The sequence below is a fragment of the Elephas maximus genome, chromosome 20 (genome assembly GCF_024166365.1).
Source record: "Elephas maximus indicus isolate mEleMax1 chromosome 20, mEleMax1 primary haplotype, whole genome shotgun sequence".
Classification (NCBI taxonomy): domain Eukaryota; kingdom Metazoa; phylum Chordata; class Mammalia; order Proboscidea; family Elephantidae; genus Elephas; species Elephas maximus.
In genome coordinates, this window is record NC_064838.1 from 69,184,488 (window position 1) to 69,207,187 (window position 22,700).

Below are 22,700 nucleotides of genomic sequence, written 5' to 3' on the forward strand. Positions count from 1 at the left end.
TATCACTGCTAACATTTGATGTATATGCATCCAGCTGCTTATCAAATTTCCCAATAAACTGTTCTTTGAAACTAATGCTGGGAAGTCAGGGTAGAGAGTAGCAGAGATGGACAGAGTGTGAACCACTCTTCCTCACCCCTCTGCCTCTCAGACTGCCTGCTAAGTGTTGCCTTCCCCCTTAGGAGAGAGGCTTCCCCATCGAGATGGGAGCAAAGGCCTGTCTTCCTTTGGGTAGCTTTGGCTGAAGTGTAGCAATGCAACTTTTCTGCAGACTGCAGTCCGTCTGCCTGTGTTTTTATCTGAGTGACTCTGTCAGCTCAGAATGGCCGTTGGTTGCAGAGGGAGACGTTTGGAATCCTTACTGGAAGCCACATCAGTTCTTCTCAGCTCCCTAGAAGAACACTTTAAATCAGCTCGTATTCAAAAGAATACCCCAACATGGAGAAATGTAGTAACCTCCGGATTATCCGTGCCAAGTGACAGTAATGTACAGTGGTTAGAGACTCCTAGATGCTTTCAATTGACATCTAATGGTGAAATCCAGTTGCCTTGGTAAGAGAAAAATCTGGGGACGGAGCTCAGAGCAGATTATGGTATAAACATATGCCAGTTCTCTCCTGTGGAAAAGAAAAGTGCTAATCTGGTCAGATCTGCTAAAGAGATAGGCAAGGCTGAGCACAGCCAAGTTTTTTCATCCTGCTCACCTTTTGCCATAGTGCAGAAGAAAGATTTATCCTGGGATGAAACAGAAAGACGGTAGGCTTATGGGCGGCTGGCACGTAATACAACATGGTTGGCTCTCTTTCTGTCTGCCTTGGCTCGTGGTAAGCAGATCCTCAGGTCTGAGGAACGAGTAAAGTGAAGTGACACACAGGGCAACTTCCCCAGGCAGTGCTATAGCTTCTTGCTTTGGTTTTCAGTGTGAAAACACAATGCTGACTTTGATTCCTTGCCCTCATTGAGAGGAAGCCCATGGAAAAGTAGGAGGAAGTAGCATCTCTTTGTAAATCATTCATTCTTGACATGTAACAGACTCCTGCCTAGAGAATTTAAAGTGTTGGCCCCTCCATTCTGCCAACTTTCCTTCAGGAGCGCCCTCCTGTATTCTCTGGTGCCGACCAGTTTAAAGGGTGTCATTTCTGTCTGACAGATGAAAGAGCTTACATGCAGTACCTGGTGGGAAGGGATTACTTTGGAAGAGGGATACCCCTGGTCATAACTGCACACCTGGAAAGGAGAAAGATTGCTGATTTTAAAATCTATGATTTAAAATTTTAGTTCCAAAGTAGTTAGCCATGTATCTCAGTCAGGATCCAGCAGGAAACAGATCCCAACTCAGATGGTTCAAGAGATGTTAGAGGATTGTTTCTGGAGGGGTGGGCAGAATTAAGAGCAGCATAGGGTTTTTGAAGCACCCAGAGCCTTAACAATGGGAAGGCATCATCAGTGCTAGGTCACAAGGAACAAAGAGAAGAAATAGTGTTACTGGAGTCCAGTGAGGGAGCTGGAGTCCTAGAGGGATTCAGCCATTGCCAGAAAATGCAGCGCAGAGCAGGGAGGGAGCACGTAAGAAGTACACCCACCCCCATCTTTCTTTTGCCCCTTTTTGATCTCCTTCCAGTGCTTCCCACAGGCCAAGCCCACTGGAGGCCTGCCAGCAAGGAGTCCATAGAGGTCAGCCTGTCAGGGCACAGAGGAGGACCCAGAATGGTGGAAAATGGTCTAGGGAGGGAAAGGAAATCAAACAGAAAGTTACCAGCATGCCCTAGTAGCCTATTCCTAATCCACACTTTACCAGAGACCCTTTTTGGTATTTGTAGTGGAAAAGTAATTTTTTCCCACCCGCTATCTCTTCCAGGGGGATGGATGGGAGGAATGGGTTCCTGTCCTCCTATTCCGCAGAGGCCGAGTAGCCCTGTTGGGGAAAACTCTAGCCGTTGTCCACCCAGGGGTGGTGGTATACTTTAGACCAGTCCAGTCAAGTCCTCTACCACCCTCACCTTAGTGATTGCTTCAGCAATGGGCTTATGACCCAAGCTGGACCAAGCAGAGTCCTCCCCTGGCTTTTGACAGAGCTGTGGCTGCTAACCAAAAGGTCAGCACTTCAAACCCACCAGGCGCTCCTTGGAAGCCCTATGGAGCAGTTCTACTCTGTCCTGTAGGGTCGCTATGAGTCAGGATCGACTCGACGGTAGTGGGTTTGGTTTTCTTGGGCACCGGGAAAGACTCCTAGGGTGGATGACAGCATTAGCCTGGGGCATCCACCCAGCTGCTGTGCTGGAGGGTCCGTATGCAAACAAAGCGAGCTGAGCGGGGACAAGCCAAGCTCAGAGATGGAGGAAAGCCAAGCTCAATGGCGTGATTTAAATTCCGGAAGCTAGCCGTGCTGTGGAATTCTCATTTGTGTAAGGCCATTCCTCCTTCCTTTGCACTCATTTTTTAAGATACTTGAACTGGGGTTCTGTCACTTGGTGGCCAAGAGAACCCTGATGAATATTGCATCTTCTGTGTTTCTTAGTTTGAGGAAACATTTCCGAGAGAGAATTTCTAATGTAAGTAAAAAAGGAAAAGTTATTTTTCTGTCATTGTCATTGAATGTGAGCATATAGAAAGAAATACAGAAGTTGGACAAAGTTTTTATTTAACTTCTTGCATAAATTCAAATGCTGCAATAGCTTCCAAACTAAAACTAAAAAACTCTTTGCCATCGAGTCTATTCCAACTCCTAGCTGCCCTGTAGGACAGAGTGGAACTGCTCCATAGCGTTTCCAAGGGGCAGCTGGTGAATTCGAGCTGCTGACCTTTTCGGTAGCAGCCAAGACCTTAATCACTGCTCCACCAGGGCTCCAAGACTAAAACTAGCAGAAGCAATCTTAAATTTCATTTTCTATTAGATGCCTTCTTTTCAAATGTTGAAATAATTGTACATTCCTCCGATGGTTATATATAGCATACCGTAAAGGAAAACTTCTCCCTTATACTTAGCTAGTTCACGGACACGGAGGTCAGCCCCAAGAGAAAATGGTTTGCAATGACTAGCCAGTACAAACTGATCACCTCTGCCCAGGCTTTTGTGGGTAGAATTTGGGCTTTAGTGTTAACCTGCCTGGTTCAAGGCTAGCCCCTGCCACTTGCTGGCTATATGACGTGTTCCTCAGCTTTTTATCTGTAAAATAGGGAAATTACAAAAACTACCTCTTAAGAGTTATTGTAAGGATTAAATTATATGATACATTAAAAGCCATTTACAACAGTATTATCATCTTATCATCCTCATCTCCTGAAATCTCAAAATAAACCTTAAAGCATGTGAACTATTGACTGCGACTCAGTTCTGTCTCTTTAAATAGTCTGGCTATCCTACCATCACTAGAGTAATAAGTATCCAAAGAGAGAATCTGAACAGTTCTCAGAAGAATTGGAAAATCATTGAAAGACCTTCTGCTGGGGCATTTTGTTCTTGGTTAAAATTAAACTAAGATTTTTAAAAATTATGCATACAAACTAGACAAGTGATTTATCCAAAAATATAAAACTTGAGATTTTAATCACAAATGGGTGAAATGGGTTTTTGTGGTTAAGGTTAAGCTGCAAAAGGAAAATGAAACTTTTTTTTTAAGTCCTTGCGTATTATTCCTTCCGATCTGTTTAACTAAGGTGGGATGAATTAGCAAGACCTTTACACAGCCAATCTAGAAACACAAGAAGAGATTTTCAGCTAATTAAAAAGGGGCATGTTTTACAAAGAAAAAACAAAAGAGGTCTGTTTCAATCCATAACTTTATTGATCAGACCCAGAACCAAATCAAACCTGTTGCCATCGAGTTGATTCTGACTCGTAGCGACCCTGTAGGTCAGAGTGAAACTGTCCCATATGGTTTCCAAGGCTGTAACCTTTATGGAAGCAGACTGCCACACCTTTTCCTGGGAAGTGGCTTGTAGGTTCAAACTGCAGGCCTTTTGGTTATCAGCCAAGTGCTTAGCTACTGCACTACCAGGGCTCCTTTTATTGATCACAGCAGCAGTTACTTGTTACGCACTTACTGTGTGCTAGGCACTGTACTTGCATTAACGCACGGTAATCTTCAGGTGAAGCCACTTGCCCGCGGTCACACAGTTTATAAATAGAAGACAGGATTTTAAACCCAGGTTGGTTTAATTCCAAAAACTGATTGCCCTCAGCCATGCCTTTATGTGGTTGTCCTGGGGGTAAAACCTGTAAGGGAAGAAGATCCTCGTACTGGGTGATACAGATGCTCACGCAGAGAACGTTGACCTTGATAAGCGCGCAGCAGGAGATCTCTTGCAGCATTTGAGGGAATCAGAACATGGGATTAGCTCCACTTTTCCAAAGAGGAAGGTGAGGCGTCTAGAAGCGGCCTCTAGTGCAGGTGCCTTGGGACAAGAGAGCTTGCAGGGAGCCTTCCAGCCACTCGTCTGACTGCAGCGCCTGGCGGGGCTGAGGGCGTAACCTGGGGTGACAGAGCTCCTCAGACTGGGCCAGAGTTGCTTTCTGCCGAGGACCTTGATGGGCTTTATTCATTGAAAATATTTTGGAAACAGGAAATTCAAATTTGGAGTCCATTTAGTAGACAAGTGTCTGAAGTCCTTCTCCCAGTCTGCATCTCTGTATCAAAGGACACATTGTAGCTGATTTTTTCATACCTCTGTAGCACTTGGCACCATAATGTTTGAAAAGGAACCAGCAACACGGGGTAAGGAATGGATTTTTATGTTCATCTTTTTAGTATAATTCTGGTTAGGTTTTGTGAGTGGGCAGATTGCCTAGCCCAGGTGAGCCTTGCACAGTTAACCTCTCTAGCCTCAATCTTCTCACCTGGTAATTAGGGATAGTTAAAACACTTACCTCACAAGCTTGTTGTGCAATATCTAAGTAAAGCTTTTAGCACAGGGCCTGGTACAAATAAAGCTTTCTGGCAGCATTACCTGTTATTGTTGATATTACTGTACATTCTGGCCCAATGCCTCTTGAGTGAATACGCATTGTTTTATCAAAGACAGATGGTATGGGACACCAGGATTGGCATTTTTAAAAGCTGGTGATTTTAGAATTTACCGGGATAGCAGAATTGGGATTCTAAGCAGTGAAGCACCTGAGTGGCAGTCCTAGTGTCTCCTAGGTGTGTGTGAAGCAGTGGGTGATGGGACTGTGAACCCCTCCCCCATGTCAGCACCCTGTTTTCCGTGCATGTCCACGCCTTCTCCCTGGGAGACTAAGACACTACCAGAGCTGTAGGTGTAGACGCTGAAGCATGTGCTTCTCCAAACCATTTTGTGCCTTCAGCGTTAACAAAAGCTTGACTTATTGTCCATCACTGTCAGGAAAAGTGGAACGGGGCCCTTAGTCTTTTTCGAATATATGTTGGAGTAAATTGGAAGCAGCAGGCATAGTGCTGCCTGGTGCATAGCAGAGGCTCAATATATGTTTACTGGATATAAATCTTAGACTGAGTGAGAAGAAGATGACAGAGAAAAGTGTTATTAGGTGCTGGCCTCAGTCTGTTTCCTATTTTTTTTTTTTTAAAAGTCTGAAGTCACCCAAGATTATATTAGCGTAGCCTTTTTTTTTTTTTTTTTAATTCAACACAAACTGATGGTTGGAGCCTGGGGTGAAGAATTGCCCAGTGTGCATTGCATGGGATTAGCACTAGTCTCTGCAACCCAGTTATCTCTAGAAACCTGTTTCCTCCCCCACTAGGTGCTTCCACTGCCTGAGAAGCTCCTGGCTCTGTCCTTGTGGTCAGTCTGATTGGTAGTGTGCAAACCATATGCAGACCATAAATAGGAATGCGTAGCTGCTGCCAAAAGTTATCGTCTGTTCTCTTAGCCCAAATAATTAAAAGCTGACCTTAAAGCAACAGGGTCTAATGGTAGTGAGGGAAGAAAAGACGAGATCTGAACCACAGAACGCAGCAGACACACAGCGCTCAATCCTAGATCCCCTCCTCCCTCCCCCACCCCAACAACAGAAAACCATCTTCATTGTTGTCTCATTTCCTTTCAGGAACATCATTATGATAAAGCATTTACTGGTCATATCGAACATGAAAGGTGGCTAGTCAGTGGGTAGTTTGATTACCAGACATCCTCTCCATGACTTACCATGTTATACTACAGGACAAAGACACTGAAAGAGAGAATTGTGTTGGTTTACAATAGAAGCAGTTCATATAAGAAAAAAAAAAATCATGTCAAACCTTAAAAGACTCTGGCAAGACCCGGTGCCCAGACGTTGGTTTTGAATCCTGTCTTAGTCATCTAGTGCTGCTATAACAGGAATACCACAGGTGGATGGCTTTAACAGAGAAGTTTATTTTCTTACAGTCTAGTAGGCTAGAAGTCCAAATTAGGACGTCAGCTCCAGGAGAAAGCTTTCTCTCTCTGTCATATCTGGAGGAAGGTCGGTCTTGTCAATTTTCCCCTGGTCTAGGAGCGTCTCTGCTCAGGAACCTTGGGTCTAAAGGAGACGCTCTACTCCCGGTGCTTCTTTCTTGGTGGTATGAGGTCCCCCACTCTCTGCTTTTTTCCCTTTCCATTTATCTCTTGAGAGATAAAAGGTGGTGCAGGCCACACCCCAGGGAAACTCCCTTTACATTGGATCAGGGAGGTGACCTGGTAAGGGTGTTACAATCCCACCCTAATCCTCTTTAACATAAAATTACAATCGCAGAGTGGAGGACAACCACAGAATACTGGGAATCATGGCCTAACCAAGTTGATACACACATTTTGGGGGGACATAATTCGATCCGTGACAAATACCATTCTCTAATAAGAGGGACCAGAAATGGCTGATTCTAGGGCTGAAGCAGGGAACATGCAAGATGGGACTGAAAGTGATAAACTGCTTTAAAACAAAACAAACGTCAGCAACAAACTCACATGCAATGATGAGGTATGTCAAAGGGACACAGAAGCCAACTGAAAGAGCTTGCAATGGCAACTAAATAACAGTACTGGATTATAGTCCCAAGTATAAAATGTAAAATAAAACATACAGTGTAAACATGGAAAATCTATTTAAAAAAAATACCAATCTAATGTAAATAGGAGGGCAGCGGTGGTTCAGTGGGTAGCATTCTTGCCTTCCCTGCAGACCCGGGTTCAGCTCTCGGCCAGTGCACTTCATGTGCAGCCACCACCTGTCTGGCAGTGAAGGCTTGTGTGTTGCTGTGATTCTGAACAGGTTTCAGTGGAACTTCCAGACTAAGAGAGTAGGAAGAAAGGCCTGGCTACCTACTTCTGAAAATCAGCCAATAAAAACCCTATGGATCATTATGGTCTGATCCTCAACCAATCATGGGGATAGAGCAGGCCTGGGCAGTATTTCATTCCTGTGTGCATGAGCTTGCCATGAGTCGGGGGCCTGACAGCTAACAACAACTAAGGTAAATGTATGTAAATACATATAAATAATATGTAGTATACAGAAATAAAATAATTTTAAAATAAACATTCGGGAGTACTACCGATATAAATAAATGATGAAATAAATAATTAAAAGGAGAGAATAGATATATCTCCCATGCAGAAGAATTCCAGATAATTTATGTAACTACTTTGAATTGTGGTGTTGGTGAAGGATATCAAATATACCATGGACCGCCAAAAGAACAGATCTGTCTTGGAAGACTCACAGCCAGAATGCTCCTTAGAAGCAAGGATGGTGAGACTTTGTCTTACATACTTTGGACATGTTATCAGGAGTGACCAGTCACTGGAGAAGGACATCATACTTGGTAAGGTAGAGGATCAGGGAAAAAGAGGAGACCCTCAATGAGATGGATTGATACATTGGCTTCACCAGTGGGCTCAAACATAGCAACAATTGTGCAAATGGCACAGGACCAGGCACTGTTTCGTTCTGTTGTACACAGGGTCGCTGAGTTGGAACCGATGTGCCAGCACCTGACCACAGCACTGCCCACTCAGGGAGGAAGACTGTAACTCCCAGTCCTTGTAAGAGTGGGCTGTGCACAGTGCCTGCCTTCCAAAGAATGAAAAGGGGCAAAAAGAGCAACTTTACCCCAAAGAAACCTGACAAACACTACGTCAGCCAGATGATCAAGGTTAACGTGAACAGTGAGGAATGCCATTGATACCATACAATGACAATGTCATTTTACCTCTTTGGCCTTCCTCCCCAAAATCCATAACCTCAGTGTAATGATGAAACAGAGAGTGGACAGAGAATTGCAGGGAGTTTCTACAAAATACCTCATCTGTATTTCTCAAAACTGTCAAGGTCGTCAAAAAAACAAAGTCTGAGAAATGATTACAGCCTAGAGGAGCTTGGGGACATGACAAATGTAATGTGGTATCCTGGGTGGGAACTGGGAACTGAAAAAGGACATCAGGAAAAACTGAGGAAATCTGAATAAAGTATGGCCTCCAGTTAAGGATACTGTGTCAATGTCAGTTCACTGTAATGACAGATTACCACACTGATATGAGAGGTTAACAGCTGGCAGAGCCCGGTGTGGGCTGCATAGGGATTATTGGTACAGTCTTCTCTACTTTTCCATAAAGCAAAAGCTATTCTGAAGTTAAAAGTTAATTAAAAAAAAAAAAAAAAAGGCTATGGCGGAGACACACTTAACTTTCATTGTGCTGGGATTCCCCTGAGAATAAAACAGCCCTGTGTCCTGGGCCGATTCTGGCATAAAGTGGGACAAGTCTTACGTGCTGCCGTCTTGTCAAGCCAGGGCAGTTTGCTTGCAGGATCAGAGGATGCGGTATTTCTGAACGTCCTCCTGTGGAATCTCCCACTGCCATGACTTTTTCCCCTTTGCTCCTTCTGCCCAGTAGCAATCCCTTGAGTGGCATTTGCTGTCCTAGTTAATCAGAGGGAAGGAGAAGTGAAAAACTGTCCTCTTCCCCCTCCCAGGAAGTTTCAGTGGGCATTGGAAATGTAGGTCAAATTGCATCACTGTAGAGAGTGGCGAACAGGAAGGTATTTATGAAGTCCTGCCAACCTCTCTTTAGATTCTGAGTCATGATGAACCGGTGCTGAGCCAGCTTAGGTGTGAGGTACAGGGGATCTGGGAGTTGTGTCTTTGATAAGTCCCAGAATGTTACGTTTTAATCAGTGATAAAAAGATCTCTGTCTGAAACCCTAGTGACAATAACTTTCATTGCCTTTGTTTAATTTGCATCTCCCAGCTTCTAGAATTATTTTGGTCTCTTATTTATTATTGGCATATTGCAGCAATTTATATTAATTTAGCCAGAGAGACGTTTGAACTGTAGAAACTATTGCCATGTGTACGTGGGGGGAAAAAAAATCTATTGTGTGGTAATCATATAAGTCTTATAATGTATTTTGCAAATTACATATAATCGTATGCTCAATGGGATCTTGATTAGCATACAGAAACCTCAAAACATATTTTTTTATTTCTAAGCTATGTGTTTAAAGTATGGTGTTCCATGGCTGCCTATTTTTTTGATGGCAAAATCTTGCAGACTTTAAGATATTAGAAGTCTTTAACTGCTTGTTCTTATTTTGCACATACCTGTTCCTTTGTAAGACTTCCAGATATCGGCTGCTACAGTGTTGGGAGTTCCTGACACTGCCATTCACAGTGAGCATCCTGGCACAATGCAGCTCTAAGGCCAATCTGTCCCCACACCCTCCTCACCTCCATCAAGATGGGTGGTCATCCGTTTGTGTACAAAACAAAAAATCAGATGGTAAGATATGTTTGCATAGGCTTGGGTATTATTAGATCTTTCAAACTGGACAGATAATTCTGTGAAATATCTGTATATTGCAACATACTTTTCGGTATTTTTTCACTTTTTGTTTTGAAGCAACTACAGACTCACAGGATATTGCAAAGATAGTGTAGAGAGGTCCTGGTTACTCTCCACCCTGTCCCCCCTGTTGGTTACATCTTACGTAACTATGGTATGCTATCAAAACCAGGAAGTCAGTACTGGCTTGAAACGTGTGTACAGTTGTGTGTCATTTTATCTCGTGTGCAGTTTCCTATAACCACAGCACAGCTGGGACACCGAACAGTCCATCACTGCAGACCCCTCCCTCTCACTACCCTTATAGTCACGCCCTCTCCCCTTCCTCCCGTGACCTCTGACTCCTGGCAGCCACCAGCCTGGTCCCCAACTCTGTAATTTGTCATTTTTGGAATGTTACGTAAGTGGAATCGTACAGTATGTAATCTTTTGATATTGGCTTTTTTTTTTTCACTCGCCGTTTAAGAAGATTTTTATTTAAAAGTATTTATGTTAAAAAATGTTTATTTTTAAAGAATATTTTTAAAAGAAGTTGTTACCCAGAGTTTGATTCACTAATTTTTAGAAGCGTATTTTTCTAGCTTGGGTGTTCTATACTCTGTTGCTATATTTGAACAGCAGCTAAAGTTGAATGTGCCGACGTAATAGCTGATTATAGCATTAACCTTATTGCCTGCTGGTAAGGACGATACTGTGCAGCTGAAGGGAAAATTACCCCAGGAAAAGCCTATCCTGTCAACGAGATAGATGTTACAATTGACTACTGAGCAGGAATAAGAAACCAAATATATACTGCTTTCTAATTATACCAAATAAGCACATTTGTGTTTCATTTCATCTTACAAGAATCCCTCAAAGGGAAGGACTTTTGGAGAATGGTATGGAAGTGAACAGTCGTTGAGATATTCACGTTAATTAGATAATGTGAAGATGGAGACACAGAATTGCCCTATGTGTTAGTGTGAACTGCCACCATACGAAAGCCAGTCTTTGCATCATGTTAATAAGACTCTTTGAATGTCTTGAGTAGGAAATGGGAGTTCTACGGATAGGCAAGGACTAGGAACACGGCCTCAGAAGGAACGAGTCTTCCTCAGAAGCTGGTGTGTTGTTTTCTAGTGAAGTATAGGAAATACTCTGGGAGGGCATGTTTGTGTTTGGCTACAGTACTATATCATGCTTCTAGGGAATCCCACGTGGCCAGACCTGGGGCGCGGAGCACACAGAGGGCCAGTCCCAAGGCTCGGCTCTGCAGCTCACCACAGTGCCAGCGAGGCTGTGTGCTGCTTCCTCAGCAGCCCAGCGGTCCTGTTGCTGAAGGTCATGCCGGGACTGATTTTTATGAATGGGATAATCTTCTAATTGGCAATTAATCTTCATTTCGCTCTGGTTCCTAATATTTTTAGATAGACTTTTTCTCAGGAAATATTCTTTGTAATTAAAATCGGCCTCTACTTACCTGCTTAAAGGTTTTCTTCTGATCACTTGTTTTTTCCAGGCAGCTTCTGATTGTAGGTGAAGCAGCTAATTGGGGTGGAGGAGATGGGAGACAGTCACTTAGCCATCCCAGACTGTATGCCCTCACTGAGCTGCGTGTTTATGTACACTCACTTGTGAATTACAATTTGAAAAGTACATTAATGGTCCTTATTAAGCAAGGGGTGGAAGTGAACGGCATACTGCGCAACTCCTTAAAGCAAATAAGCCAATTCTTTCTGTCAGATTTACTTAAGAGGCCTGTTACCCAAAACATAAAAGTAAAAACCATTTATCGCCTATTGTGAATATTCACGTAGCAATGACTTTTTTAAAACTGTAATTTGCTAATCTGTGTTTAAAGAGTACATTCTTATCTGTAAGTGGTTAGTTTACGGAAGGTACTTATGAAGCAATGTGTGAGGAAACGTGGAATGTAGAGATCTAAGCCCCACCTTCCTTCTCCTAGCAGTTTATTATCCAGGAAAGGAAAACAAGTTATACGTACAACAAAAATTAACTAACTGCAAGAGTGAAAATTGCTTAACCCGTCAATGCAAGATGTATAATAGCAATACATAATTAATTGCCAAATAAATCTTTCAGCAAGCAAATGTTATAAATGTTCAAAGGAGGAAAACATTATTGATCTCTGACCCTTGGCTTTGTTACTTGTAAAATAGAGATAATACCTATCTCCTAGTGATAAGTGAATAATGTATATAAAAGATTTACTACCCTGTCCATCACTCTGTAAACCTCCTGCTGTTGATAGTGAAGAAGAAGATGATGATAATAACAAAAATAGTACTGGGTTGTAGTTAGCTATTATGGCGTTGACTCCAACTCCTGGGGACCTCATGTACAACAGAAAAATGCCCCCTCAGAATTGCCGGCATGTTCAGATCCGTCAAGTTTCAGGCAAGCAAGTTGGACAGTGTTTTGTTGTAATCCGAAAGGTTTTCCTTGGCAGATTTTCAGAAGTAGACCACTAAGCCTTTCTCCCTAGCCTTCCTTAGTCTGGAAGCTCTGCTGAAACCTGTGCACTGTGGGTGACCCTGCTGGTATTTGAAATACCAGTGGTATAGCTTCCAGCATCACAGCAACAGACAAGCCACCAAAGTAGGACAAACTGATAGATGGGCGGTGGAATACTGTATTTAGAGTTTTTTTTTTTTTTTAATTTCTGTAGCTACCCAAAATCTCAGTAGCTTAACACGATGCATATTCATTTCCTCTCGCTTCACAGCTGTGTGTGTTGGCAGCGAAGCTCAGGGGCCTAGGCATCTTCTATTTTGTGGCCCTGCCCTTCTCTGGGTGCTTGGATCCCTCCCCATTTGGCCAGCAGAGTTTGAGAGACAGAGGATGAAGCAAGGGAGCTTTGTGTGGGTCAAATTTCCTTCACCTCTTAGGAATGGGTCACATAGCAACACCTTACTGCAAGGAACATTGGGAAATTGAGTCTAATTGTGTGTCCAGGAAGATGATACGGTGAGCACTGACAATCTCTGTCACAAAAAATACTTAGAAAGGCTTAGTAGAAGAGGAGGGGTTTTTCCTTTATCTTTTAGAGAAGAGAATAAAATTTGTAACGATCTACCTGGCCTAACAACCAAAAAAAAAAAAAAAAAAAACCCATTGCCATCAAATTGATTCCGACTCATAGCAACCCAACAGGACCAAGTAGAACTGCCCCATAGGGTTTCCAAGGAGCAGCTGGTGGATTCAGACTGCCAGCCTTTTGGTTAGCAGCCGTAGCTCTTATCCACTGTGCCACCAGGGCTCTACCTAGCCTGTTGGTAGGTGCTGATATTTAAAGAGGAAGGATGCCAAAAACCACTGCTGTGGAGTTGATTCTGACTCACAGCAACCCCATAGGGTTCCCAAGGCTGTAAATCTCTACTGAAGCACACTGCCACATCTTTCTCCTGGGGAGCCACTGGTGGTTTTGAACTGCGGACCTTTTGGTTGGAAGCCAAGCACTTAATCATGGTACCGCCAGGGCTCCTTTCATAGGGCATAATGAAGATTAAACAAGACAGTGCATGTGACGTGCTTAGTACAGGGCCTGACCCAGTACAGGCTCTCAGGGAAAGCTGTCGTTAGTACTGATAATCTTACAGGTATGACCCCGGAGGTAAATACTTGCTAGCTGTTCATTTTTTAAACATCTTTCCTGAAGGACTGTGTTAGACTAGCAAAGGATAACATGACTGAGGACATTATGTGAATTTTAAAACTCTGTAGCCATGAGCTTGAGCTCCGGTGACGAAGTGGTTAAGAGCTCAGCTGCTAACCAAATGGTAGGCAGTTCGAATCCACTAGCCGCTCCTTGTCAACTGTATGGGGGCAGTTCTCCACTGTCCTGTAGGGTCACCATGAGTTGGAATCAACTCGGTGGCAACGGGGTATAGCCCTGGGCCAGTAATGTTCCCCTGGCAGAATATCAGGAGTCCTTGGGTGGTACAGACGGTTAACGTGCTCGGCTATTAACCAAGAGGTTGAAGGTTTGAGTCCACCCAGAGGTGCCTCAGAAGAAAGGCCTGGTGATCTACTTCCAAAAAATCAGCCACTGAAAACCTTATGGGGTGCAGCCCTGCTCTGACACACGTGGGTCGCCGGGAGCCCTGCTCTGACACACGTGGGTCGCCGGGAGCCCTGCTCTGACACACGTGGGTCGCCGGGAGCCCTGCTCTGACACACCTGGGTCGCCGGGAGCCCTGCTCTGACACACCTGGGTCGCCGGGAGCCCTGCTCTGACACACCTGGGTCGCCGGGAGCCCTGCTCTGACACACCTGGGTCGCCGCGAGCCCTGCTCTGACACACCTGGGTCGCCGCGAGCCCTGCTCTGACACACCTGGGTCGCCGCGAGCCCTGCTCTGACACACCTGGGTCGCCGCGAGCCCTGCTCTGACACACCTGGGTCGCCGGGAGCCCTGCTCTGACACACCTGGGTCGCTGGGAGCCCTGCTCTGACACACATGGGTCGCCGCGAGGCAGAGTCGGCTCAACAGCTACTGGTTTGGTTCGGAGTGTTTTGGGCGGGTATTAGGGGGAGACCCTATCCTCTCCGTCCCTCGGCCACCGCCACAGGCTGCTCCCCAGCTAGGAGTACAGCAGGAGCATTGGACTATAACTTAGCTCTCCGCCCTCCCGCCTGCCCTGGTGTTGCTGTCTGAAGGTGTGCTTGGCTGGGAAGGATGAGGGTGAGTGCTGGAACAGCTCCTTATCCCTTGGGGCTAACTGCAAGTCCTCAGCAAGGCAGGACTATCCGCCCCAGGCCTGTTTTAACTGGGGAGGATGGGTAGCTGTCAGAGCCTGTGGTGCAGCTCAGTCCAGTTCAGCTCAGCAAGCATTTATTTATTGTCACTGAATGTCAGGCCTGAGGGATACAAGATGGAACCTTGTAGGACCTGCCTCCAGGAAGCCAACTTAAGGAGGTGAACTGATGACTGGAAAAGGTTTCATCTGTGCTAGGTTTTGAAGGCTGGATGCGAGTTACCAGGAAGGTAGGAAGAAAGAAATTTTAGGCAGAAGGAACAGCAGGTGCAGAGGACCAGAGATGGGAATTGCCGTGGCAGGTGGTGGTGGAGGAAATGGCTTGAGGCTTAGCTCTAGTATGTGACCGCCTCAGTTCTGCCCCATGGTGCCTCATCTCACAAGCCTCAGTTTTTTCTGTTAAAGGAGAATAGTAAGATTACCAACATTGTAGGCTTGGGACAGTTAACTATAGGGATGCAAGTCAAGGGCTTTCTTGTGCCCATACTTGGCACACAGTAAATGCGTGTAAGCGTCTGCCGTCACTGCTACTACTGCTGTCATGTGCTCTTGTACATGGACTGGCAAATCTACTGACTTGCCCAGGTTTTTGCACAGTGACATGGTGGGAATATTACTATACTTTTAGTTCTCTTTTAGACTAATGGTGAAGTAGTATACTGCAGGCACAGTTGGTAGGGAAATGGCTTGCCGATCTCCCTCCTCAGCTAAAAGGACAGGGAGTCCAGCTAACCTCAGTGAAGCCTGGGAGAGATGGGGCTTTAGATGGGAGAACCGTGAGTCTGCAGATGGCAAAGGGTGTGAGGGGCGGCTGGAGAGAGGAGACTGACTGAATGTGTGCAGGTATGTAGAAGCTGCCAGAAGAAGGAGGCAGCTTTAAAAACATGTTAAGACTGCATGTGAAGAATTGCACGAGGGTCTGGAAAACTCTAGGACTGGCTGTAGGTACTGAAACGTACCTCTGAAACCCGGAATTACTAAAGCTTTTCCTAGTCATGGGTCTTGGGTCCCTCTTCAGCGGCCGTGTTTTCAGACTCACATTTGGTGTTCAGTGAAGTGACTCTGTGAACAGGCACTGTGGCTCTGTGGGCACAGGAGCTCTGGCTGATGTTTGAAGAGGGGGATACCCAGTAGTGCCACTGAAGAGATAGGTTGTGTAGCATATAAGGTTTCAGTCTTGCTTTGCCAGGGAGAAAGCCTGTCACGGTGAAAGCAAGGTGGGACTGGGGTAGGATCAGAGCTAGTAATCCAAGCAGGGACCATGTTAATTCATATTTCTAGAGAGTATGTCTACAGTTGGCACGTAATCTGCTTTTTGAGTTTTTGGTTGTGCCTTTTCATTTGGGAGCAGAGACTAGAGAAACAGTATAGGCTTGGGGCCCCAGGCATAGCTGCCTACAGGAGACAGGCCTGTCAGGAGAATAAGTGATGCAGCCAGGAGGGGGCTTTGGGATGAATGGACATAGCAAGTGACAGTGGCAGCCCACAGCCCACCATCAGCCAGTTCTCACCATGTAGGAGACCTGGCCCCTGTGGCCAGATTTTTGGATTTTCCAAGAGAAGCTGAGAATTCGAAATTTTACATGAACCTTCCCACCTTACAATATTAGCAACATGTTCATATTTTTCCCAAGGTCACCGTGGAAGGCAAATGAACGAAACGTGGACAGCTTTAGGTCTGTGGGCTTTCTGTTTGCATTGAGGGTGAAGGAATGGAGAGAGAAAAGCTCACCCTGGGAGTCAGGTGGCCCTGCTGGGTGTGCTGTGGATTCCACTGCCAGGCCCAGTGTCTGGCATGGAGCACCTACTCAACATGTGTTTATTGAATAAATGCACGAGTTGGGGTAAACCTCTCCTGGTTCTCCGTCCTGTCATATATGGAATGGAGAGACTGGAGCTGGCCTTCAAGGCTTCTGTTTTTTCGAGCTCCAGCTTAGATAGAATCAAGTCAAAATGCGCTTCGCGGCGTTGCCTGGAGAGCCTGCCTTCCAGCCCTTTCCCTTCCCTCCCCAGGCTGGATGATCTGCCTAGAGTTTAAGACGGTTTAAGGAATAAAAAGAAAGTTCATACTTTTATGCTTCAAGACAAGACCGACTCAGTGAATCCTACTTCTTCTTCATCATGGTTAATACGTTTTTGCTTAATTTGACAGACTCTTCACTTACGTATTAAGAGGAGATCCAGATTATGCCTAAAATTGCAACAAGACTCTCAGCCTTAAAAGGACGTAAAGATGTGACTCCTAGACAACGAGCCATTTTCTCTGTAAAAGTCGACGTGATGCTGTCCATGCAGCAGTGTGGACATTTCTCTGTTTAAAGCCATGGGAAAGAGAATGTTTCTGAACCCTTGGGCATGTCACAGGATCTTATTTTATAACAAATTCTGATGACATTTGCCCTTTTGTTTTTTAACATGAGAGTTTTTATTTTTGTTGTAGTTATCAGAAAGCAATTCAAAAGAATTTACACTCAAAAGAAATCAACAACAACAAAAAAACACCAAACCTGTTGCCAATGAGTCTATTCCTACCCATAGTGAGAGACCCTACAGGACAGAGTAGAACTGCCCCGTAGGGTTTCCAAGGAGCAGCTGGTGTATTTGAACTGCCAATCTTTTGGTTAGCAGGCAAACTCTTCATTCTATAGGTTTAGAGGATTCTTGGAACCTGAGAGGAGAAGTGCTTTTGGCCTCTGGGGTACTGGACCTGCGACAGGAAAGCCCAGGCCTCCAGGCAGAGACTATTCTGTCTCCTCTGGTCAGCATAGCCTCTTGGGTCAGATCCACTCTGAGCAGCACGTTCATTCTTCTACCTTTGCTGACTGGCTTGTTCCTTTAGACTGAGGGCTTGTAGCCCAGGCTGAACTAGACCCTCTTCGCTCCAATTTCTAGTTCCCAGTGAACAAATCGAATGTCTTGGTTTGGGTCATGTGTCCAGCCTTGTTCAAGGCGGGAGGGATTTGGAGTGTCATAGTATGAATAGGACTGGGGTGGAGTTGAGAATTACATATCGTTGTTAGTTGCTGTCAAGTTGATTTCCACTCCTGGCGACCCAACATGTGCAGAGTAAAACTGCTGCATAGGGTTTTCAAGGCTGTGACCTTTTGGAAGCCAATTGCCAGGCCTGTCTTCCAATACGCCTTTGGGTGAGTCCAGCCCTCAACATTTTGACAAGTAGTTGAACGCTTAACCATTTGTGCCACGCAGGGACCCTGAGAATTACACAGTACTTAGAAAAAGGGTCACCTGGGCTAGGCAGCTCCTCTGAAAGGTGTCTTCTACATTCCCTCCACTGTAACACCCCCCCCCAAAATAAAAGAGTAAATAAACTTATGCTTCTCAGGCGTTGGGGAACATTGAAGTTATAGCCTTTATTCTTGTTTCTTCTCCCACCTCCAACCAGCCATTACTTTAAAAAAAAAAAAAATTAAAAAAATATATTTATTGAATGCTTGTTGCATTGTAGGTGTTGAATGAATAAAAGGTATCCAGTTTTATGTTTCTATTCTTAGAAAAATTTTTCCACATCTACTTTTTAAACTATTTCTCTTTTTCTTTGCAAAACAAAATTAAGTTGCTGTTACAGGCAGTTTGGTGCACTAGAAGGGGAACTAAGCAGAGTCAAAGCCCTGGATTCTAGTTTCGGTTTCAAACCGTTTATTTGCTGGGTAATCTTGGGCAAATTGTGACCCTGCTCAGCCTGTTTCCTTACTAAAAAAATAGTGAAACGGAAATCACAGTAACAGCTCTTCGGAGCACTGGGCTAGGTAAAGATCAAAGCAGAGAATGTACACGAGCATATGGTAGTTTTTGTGGGCTTTTTTTCCCCTGCTGAAGAATGGTTCCTGACCCCTATTCTAAATACAGAAGTTACTATTTTTAAATGCTTATTTTTAGTAACTGCCATTGCCATTTTTCTCTAAGCATAGGGTTTCCTGTAAAGCATTTTTGAGGTGTGCAGGCTAGTAAGTGATGAATTCTTTTAAAGCCAGACACCGTCTTGGGGGAGAATCGTAACCCTCCAAATCTGATGGCTTTCTTGGACGCCTTGGAGACAAACGTGGAGTGTCCTAATGGAGAACTGAACAGTGGCTTGACCTATGAAATAAGATCAAGCACAGAGTCTAATCTGATGACAGCTCGTTCCACCTCCAGCTCCAGTAGACTCCGAAGGGGGTCATATCCAGGGAAGTGAACAGTTGTCTCTAGCAACATGTCTTTTATTGACTGTCTCTATCCTGATAATTTGTGGCTTGCTTTCAGTGGTCTTCCATAGCTGTAACATGTTTAGGATACAAAGAAATAATTTTTGACTCAGGACAGACGTATTAAGCAAGATAGCTGCTTTAATTGGAAGGCAGAAAAGGAACACTAAAATGGAAATTGGAGAATTAAAAAAAAAAAAAGAGAACTGGGGAGGGATTAGAAACCTGGGGAAGGGAAACATCTGCTTATAGGGATCATAAGAGTGAGTCTGAGTGTTGCTGTGTAGCATTTTGTGGGTGAGTCAAACGAAGTGTTCAAGAAGGGGAGAGGGGAAGGAAATGACCAGGAGTAACTTAAAAGCCAGTGAAGGTAATTTTGAATAAATGTTCAAAATATAGCATAGAATTTCAGCCACCGACTTTCAGGGATGCTTTATTAGCATTTTAAGCTCTCAAACTATAGAAATATTTGGTTTACCATTTTAGAGTATATGAAAATGGAGCAAAGCAATATTCTTGACACCTGACCTTGGTGTACAGCCATTGAGGATTATAGGAGGAGAAGTGTGTGAGTGGCGAATTTTTCATGTGGAATCAGCCTGTCTCGTGCTTTATACTTGACAGCATCTGCCCTGTAGCTGTGCCCTTGCCCACGTCTGCTGCTCTTTGTCTTCTGGCGCATGTCAAATTTGAAAATCTGCTTAATTTCTAACTTGCGTTTGTTAATCTCTAATTCTATGACTTCTTTTAACTCACCACTCCTCCCCAGATTACTTGGCGGGATAGCTACATTTTACCTGAAGTGTGTATGTGCACACATGGACACAACTGTGTGGATAATGGAACGGGTAATTTCCACGTGCTTTTTAGGAGGATGGCTTAATTGAGTTTTTGTTTCTTGTTTGCAGTATTATGAATTGCTTTTATAAACTGCTGAATGATAAAGGATAGAGTGAGCTCTCCAAATAATAACCTCATTCATTGTGTCTGTGTGTTGTTTTTGTCTGTGATTCTGACAGGTTTCATAGGAGCAGACTTTCTGAATAGTCATTTTTAAAATTAAGTGAAAACTCATTAGCGGCAAATTACACACAATGATCTTAAGCCCCAGGAGGCTTACTCTGTGTACGTATTGATAGTCATTTGTTCTCAGTTTACTGTAAATATAGCCAGTTCAGTTCATTCTTTAAAAAAAAAAAAAAAAAATTGCATTTGTTGTAAAATTAGTAAAGTGCCTTGAATTTTAACATTTTGATATTTCAAAACACATGATAATTTTGGGATATCTGGCAACTAATGAGATAGTAGGTTTCTGATGGGCTTTACCCGCTGTTTTATCCCTTTGTCCCTTTTCTTCCTTCGTAGACCTGAAAAGAATTAAGAAGAAAGAGCTTCCACAATCAAGCAGATGAAGACCTACTGGTGAAGTGATCGAAATTTTTGCCTGCCCTCCAAGGAAAAGGTAACTGGCTGTTCAGACAGGGCACAGCTGAATAAATGTAATATTTCCAAATATAGTAGAGTTTAAGTTACAGCAAATGTTGGTAGGTTTTTATTATTACTGTTATTTAAGGTATTTGAGTAAGATCTCAAGTTTCAAGCATAATCATGCATGTGATCTTACTACTATGAAATATCAGTCAGTTTAGGAGTACAATGTTGTTAGGTGTTTGGTTCCATTCATCATTTGTTTGGCAACACAAAAACTCCTACTTACCTCTGAAGGAAGAGTTGGAGATAGAACTACCACTCTTCAGCCCCCCAGCTCACACCCATCTTTTCTTGGGCCTTTGTCCAAAGGTGTGCTGTTGTGTTTCTTCCCAGCTCCTTGTCCCCCAGTTCTTCTTCTCCTCTCTCCCCAAGCAATATAGTCGTAGCTGTTCAGGGCTAGGGAAGACCCTAACACAGAATATAAAACACGTAGGAGTTCTTCAAGAGGACCTTCTAGGCCCAGTTCCTTTGCCCAGCCTGCCAGGTGAGTCTGTGCTCACGAGCAGTCCCACATCATTACAAACAGCCGGCATCATTAATTGAACATTTCACTGCATGTTCACCAATGTGTAGTTACTCTTTGGGAAAGAGGGTGACTAAGTTTCGGATAATGTGAAAAAGAGAAAAACTTCATGGAGAAATTTTGGTTAAAAAAGAAAAAGATTCAGCTTCCCATCTACTTGTGAAAAAAATTGAGGTGGCTGACGAGTTAAGATGCAGCTTAAGGTAAATCATTTAAAGATAAAACTGAACAGAATCCAAACAGGGAAGACCACAGGCATTTCAGCCTCTGGAATCGGTCAGCTCACGTACCTATGCAGCGAATGTGATGCTTCGGTCAGGCTTTGGGCCACTTCCGCAGAGCTGGAAATGTCCCAGACAACGTGCACCTTCATCTGCAGTGAGAGCATTTCCATCTCCACCAAACCAGACCAGGAGCTTCAGGAACGTGGCAGCTCTGTTCACAGGCAATGGAAAAAACAAGGGACCGGGCAGCTCTGAAGTCTCCACATTCAAAATGGGCCTTTAAATTTTTTGGTCTGTAGCTGGACGGCCAGCAATGCAGGGTGTCCTTTGGTGATTATCAAAGTCATCACAGTGGATGGCATTCATTTTGGTGTGTCCAGAAGGTACCAGAGGAGTGAGAATGAAGGGCTTTCCTCAGTGGTGGTTAGCAAAGGGCAGTGATGGGGTTTGGGGACAGAGAAGGGAGGAAACCTGTTTGACAAAAATGCCAAAGCTCCTTAGTTCATAACTGTTGATTGAGCTTCTACTGTGTCCATAGGGATTGTCCCTGGAGGGGAAAAAGAGAAAAGTAGGATGCGACGTCCGTTGTTTGTAATTATGACTTAAAGATTTTTTGAATACTATATCAATGAAAAGATTGATATAATACCAGGGGGCAGATGACAAGGGGCTGGTAAAGAAGAGGGGTCACAAACTCAGTCTTTGGGGGAATGAAGTGGGCCAAGTAGAACTGTGAGCAACTGTCAAGTCCATGAGCAATCTAAAGGGGCAGCCCCTTCTCAGTGCCTGGTACTCATTCATTCAACAAATATTTGTTAGTGCCTGCCTCCGTGCCATGCTGTCTTCTGGGCACCAGGGATAAGTTAGTTATTCAAAGGGACAAGAGTCCTTGCTATTGTGGCATTTACATTTTTTTTTTTAATTTTTATTGTGCTTTAAGTGAAGGTTTACAAATCAAGTCAGTCCCTCATATAAAAATTTATATACACTTTGCTATGTACTCCTAGTTGCTCTCCCCCTAATGAGACGGCACACTCCTTCTCTCTACCCTGTATTCCCTGTGTCCATTCAGCCAGCTTCTGTCCCCCTGTGCCTTCTCATCTCCCCTCCAGACAGGAACTGCCCACATAGTCTCATGTGTCTACTTGAGCCAAGAAGCTCACTCCTCACCAGTATCATTTTCTATCCTATAGTTCAGTCCAATCCGTGTCTGAACAGTTGGCTTCGGGAATGGTTCCTGTCTTGGGCTAACAGAAGGCCTGGGGACCATGACCTCCGGTTTCCTTCTAGTCTCAGTCAGACCATTAAGTCTGGTCTTTTTATGAGGATTCGAGGTCTGCATCCTACTGCTCTTCTGCTCCCTCAGGGCTTCTCTGTTGTGTTCCCTGTCAGGACAGTCATTGGTTGTAGCCAGGCACCATCTAGTTCTTCTGGTCTCAGGCTGATGCAGTCTCTGATTTATGTGGCCCTTTCTGTCTCTTGGGCTCATAATTACCTTGTGTCTTTGGTGTTCTTCATTCTCCTTTGATTCAGGTGGGTTGAGACCAATTGATAAATCTTAGATGGCCAGCGAATAATGAGTACAAAGGCTTAAAGGAGGAGGCAGCCAGAGCTGAGTGATGGAAAGAGCTAGAGAGTGGTAGGAAATGGAGTCAGAGAGGGTTCGGCCTCATGGACCATCCGATGGGCCTTGGCTTTCACTCTGGGAGAAGCGAGAAGCCATT

The 22,700-nt window shown here is 44.3% G+C and overlaps 1 protein-coding gene across 10 annotated transcripts in view; it reads left to right on the forward strand.

Moving 5' to 3' along the window:
- ATXN7 (ataxin 7) overlaps positions 1 to 22,700 on the forward strand; it is a 199,049-nt gene that overhangs the window by 23,453 nt on the left and 152,896 nt on the right. For 8 of the 10 annotated variants that reach the window (XR_007514479.1, XR_007514478.1, XR_007514480.1 and 5 more), the window contains exon 2: positions 20,104 to 20,200. The gene's annotated coding sequence lies outside the window, so the exon portion shown is untranslated. Of the gene's footprint in view, positions 1 to 9,491; positions 10,178 to 18,056; positions 19,587 to 20,103; positions 20,201 to 22,700 lie in introns of those variants that run through there. The other 2 variants (XM_049863241.1, XM_049863242.1) reach the window with 2 other exon arrangements.